Raw genomic sequence first — 4,756 nt, 5'->3', positions numbered from 1 at the left:
GTAAACACGTCGCTAGTGAGGTATGCTATTTTTCGATATATCCCCAACTTAATCGTTTCAAGGATGATGTCTGAGCTTATCATTGCATTTCCAGGACTGGATGGAGAGGGCGAAGCGGATCCAGTGTCCGGCTCCGCTGCCTGAAGAACCGGTCATCCTGCGTCTAGCGAAGATGCTGGTGCCGGCACCTTATAAGGCGCCGGAAAAGAAGGCCAAGGGGGCCAACAGTGGCTCCTGTCGCAAGGGAACTTCGGACGTGATGTCCGAAGACGACAAAGCCCATTCCTCTATCCCTGAGGGCAATGGCGAGGAAGAGGAGCATGAGGAGGAGGAGGAAAACAACCCTTCCCCTAAGGAGAGGAAGAAGAAGAGGGCGGCTTCGGTGCATCCGGAGGCGGAAACACCCAAGAAGGGGAAGAGCGTCCCAGCGGTCAACACCGAATGGGACATTGATAGCAATCCGGAGAGACGCCCCCGCACTAAGCCCCAGGCCGCATCGTAAGTGTCACGGCTCACTCATGCGCACCTCTGGCCCTTTCTTTTCATTATCTTGACATAGTTAATAGTGCTATTGCAGTCCGGCCCGCGGCCTTATGCAGAGATCCTCATCTGGAGGTTCGTTGGCTCCGTCGGAAATGGTGAGCATGTCGCCACCTCCTGCTTATTCCCCTGGGGCCAGGGACGACACCGAAGTGTTATCCCGGAGGACCGCTCCGGACTGGGGAGGAGCCCAGGACGCTGTCCGGGAGGCGCCACAAGGCGAGACATCCACTGCCGGGCACATGGGGGAGCCGATCCCCATGGAGGTTGGCGAAGAGGGCGGCATCTAGTTCATCCCTCAGCCGAATACGATTCCGGAGGCCCATATGGCTCCCGAGTCGGGCGAACAGCCCCCTTTGAAGGTGGGGGATGCGTCGCTTCCACCGGTGGCCTTTGTCCATCCAGGGGCGCTAGATAACATGATGGAGGTGCTTCGAGGTGCCTCCGTCGTGGACGAGAACCGTGTCCTTATGGGTGCTGTGATCGAGAAGATTCAGTCCACCAAGAATGGATTGAATGAAGCCTGTAGCAGCCTGTTAACAAGTTTCGAGGTAAAAAAGAGAAAAACACCATGTAGCCAGTAGCCCCTGAGACACTGTCCGGTGTTCGGCAAGAAGAACCGGACAGAGGATCAATCTTTTGGTGTAGGAGACTAACGTAATATGTATGAATAAGCAGGCGTCGCTGGTGGCCGACACCTCACATGTTGGTGAAGTCTCTGAGCTGAGGCAGAGGCTGGAGCGGACCAAGAATGAGCTCAGCGAGGTTATGGTTCGGCTCCAGGAGAAGCAAGGCGAGTGATGACTTGCTGTGTGTTTAGAGAGGATAGGCGCTGTATATTGACCTCTGTGTCGTCATATGTGCAGGAGCCGCGACCGAGGTCGAGGCCCTGAAGAAGGCCCTGGGCGAGGCCGAGGAGAAGGCTGTCCAGCAGCAAGCCGCCCGTAAGAAGTCCAAGGCCCGGGTCAAAGAAGTCCAGAAGGAGCTCCAGGATGCGATCAAGAAATGCGAAGCCTTGGAGCATGATGCGTCGGTTCAAGGAACCGAACTCGCCAAGGCTCGTCAGAGCACGGAGACCGCACGGTATGAGGCCCAGGCCGCCCTCCAGGTGATCCAGGAGGCCAAGAAGATCACGGCGGGTAAGGCATTTAAGATTGAAAGCAAGTATGCAGAGAAGCAGTACCTTTTACTAACCCAGGTTCGGAGTTCCATAGGAGCTTTTGCGGATTTACCACGCATTGTATCAAACGCCGCAGAGTTCTATCGAGCCGAAGGAGGGGCGTTCTACGTAGAAGTTATTCTAGTCACAGTATGCGGCGCCAGAGATCCCGTGTCCTTCACCGATCAACTGAAACAGCTAGAGGAGCTGCATAGGGTGGCCGAAGTAGCCATGAAGGATTTCATAATCCGGCTATGGCCAGCCGAACGCCTGTCCTCGACTGGACGTCGTCAAGTGCTCGGCCTGCATTGAAGGTGCGTGCATGGCCTTCGCCTGTTGCAAGATGTGGTGGGCGAATATGGACGCCGTCGAGGGGAAGGAGCATCGCACACCCGAACGGTATTTTGCGGATGTCCTGGACGGGTCTCGCCTTGCGGCAGCACAATGTCCGCAGGACATTGTATTTGAATAAATGTATTCATGTTGCATTTGCCTTGTATATATGAGAACAAAGCCTGTTTGGTAATGTAATTTTGTTATGCTTTGAATTGTTTCCTCCTGTGCGGCCGTGTTGTATGTAATCTGAGGGTTGGCCAGTCGTCGGCTTCTGCCCTCACGTATGTAGTACGGAGGTGTTCGGGATGGAATCTAAACAATCTTGATCCAATTATATGGTCCTTGAAGGAGTTGTTTAGCGCAACAAACAAGGCAATGAGACAGTACGGCTTAAACGCCCTCACTTAGCCATAGGAGTTTTATAATAAAGCGTAGGTGCAGCCCCTGGTTCAAACCGGGGTGCTATCAGCATCTGATCAGGAAGTGCCGATCTTTTGCATAATGCGAAAAAAATCTCCAACGATTTGTGACCCTCGAACAGCTGACCGGCTCTCGCCGTATCATGACAGCCAGTTTTCGTCTTTCTCTACTGAGGTGCTCATCTGGTCAAGGCCAGGGCACAATCGCAATAGTTCTCCCTTTACTGCCCTAGCCGATTTAGCGGAACGTAGGGTAGCAAGCAAAGGAGCCGGGCAACCCAACTATTGACCAAAGACATGATTCAGAGCCAATGCATATAATGCTAAATTCGGGGTGCCGAAGTTATCTTTAAGGATTTTTCGGACTTCGTTGTCGTATCATGGGGCGATGGGGAGCCCCTGGCAAATATGAAATGTACCAGAGTGTACGGCTGCTAGGAAAGAAGTAATATAAAGGAAAACAGAGGGAGAACAGAGATAGGATCTGGAGCCCTTGAACTTGGATCATGAACTGTTTCCATTATAGTTGTGTTAATGCATCCAAGCACATTGGTACAAAATAATGCAATAAGCAACCAGCTATTTGACATGCCATACCCGAAGGCGGACTGCGTGTGGGTCCTGAAAAACGGTTAGCCTCTAGGGCTTCCCATGTACGCCTGTGATCCGTGTCAATCCGGTGTGTTTGTCCTTTGACGGGATTGTTAATCAGGTTGTCGAAGGAGGCCCCCATAGGAGAAACCTGAAACAAGGGAAAAGGAGATAGTAAAGTTATATGTGTGTCCGGGATTGGTCTAGCCGAACCGTGGATCCCGGGATAGCTTGTGCCTCCATCAATGCCCATGGAATTTTGAGTGTGTAGTTATGGACGCGTGGTATGAATGCCACTACCTCATCGGGATTGGGACGGAGGCCGAATTGCTAATCGAGCTCTTGACAAGCCGCGCTGTCCTATTGCAGTGTAGTCTAGAACCTCTTAATGATGTATAGGGGCTCGACAGCCAGACTATGATGTTGCTTGAGAAGGCTGCTTTGTACCTCTGTTGCTAGGGCAGCGGTGTGCTCCTCTGTCCGGATGGAGCGTTCTGTGTTTCCGTTGACTGTTATAACGCTGCGCAGACCGGGCATCTTCAGCTTGAGATAAGCATAGTGTGGCACCGCGTTGAATCTAGAATGTGGTTCGTCCGAGCAGTGCGTGGTAGCCGCTACGGAAGACGACGATATCGAAGATTAACTCCTCGCTTCGGAAGTTGTCCGGAGAACTGAAGACCACCTCCAGCGTGATTGAACCCGTGCAGCGGGCCTCAACACCTGGTATGACTCCTTTAAAGGTGTTCTTTGTGGGTTTGATTCATGAGGGATTAATGCCCATCTTCCGCACTGTATCCTAATAGAGCAGGTTGAGGCTGCTACCACCGTCCATTAGGACTCGTGTTAGGTGAAATCCGTCGATGATTGGTCACGGACCAGTGCGGCTGAACCGCCATGCCGGATAATAGTTGGGTGATCTCGACGATCGAAGGTGATCGGGAATGACGACCACAGATTGAATTTTGGGGCGACTGGCTCTACCGCGTAGACGTCCTGAAGTGCTCGCTTGCATTCCCTTTTGGGGATGTGTGTAGCGTATATCATGTTCACCTTTTGACTTGAGGGGGAAATTTCTTCTGCCCACCTGTGTTCGGCTGCCGGGGCTCTTCGTTCTCGTCCTTACTTTGTGATCCCTTTTCTTTGTTTTCGGCATTTAACTTGCTAGCCTGTTTGAAAACCCAACAGTCTCTGTTGGTGTGATTGGCTTGTTTATCTGGGGTACCATGTATCTGGCATGGACGATCGAGTATGCGATCCAGGTTGGATGGTCCCTCACTGCTCCTTTTGTAGGGTTTCTTTCGCTGGCCGGACTAGGAGCCGCTAAATCCGGCGTTAACGGAGGTGTCATCGGTGTTGTCGCCATTGCTTCGGCGTTTATGTCTGCTGCGCCGGAGCTGTTCTTGGTCTCGGAGGGGCCTGTCTCGCTGGTTGTGTTTTTGCTATGAGCCAGCCAACAGTCCTCACCCGCGCAAAAGCGGGTCATGAGTGCCATAAGGGCTGCTGTGGACTTCGGCTTTTCTTGGTCGTGGTGGCGTGCTAGCCATTCATCACGGATGCTGTGTTTAAAGGCCGATAGGGCTTCGGCATCCGGACAGTCAATGATCTGTTTCTTTTTCATTAGGAACCTAGTCCAGAATTTTCTTGCTGATTCTCCAGGTTGTCGAACTATGTGGCTTAAGTCATCGGCATCGTGTGGCCGGACATATGTACC

The sequence above is a fragment of the Triticum aestivum genome, chromosome 1A (genome assembly GCF_018294505.1).
Source record: "Triticum aestivum cultivar Chinese Spring chromosome 1A, IWGSC CS RefSeq v2.1, whole genome shotgun sequence".
In the NCBI taxonomy this organism is placed as follows: Eukaryota; Viridiplantae; Streptophyta; class Magnoliopsida; order Poales; family Poaceae; genus Triticum; species Triticum aestivum.
This window is presented reverse-complemented; position numbering follows the sequence as displayed.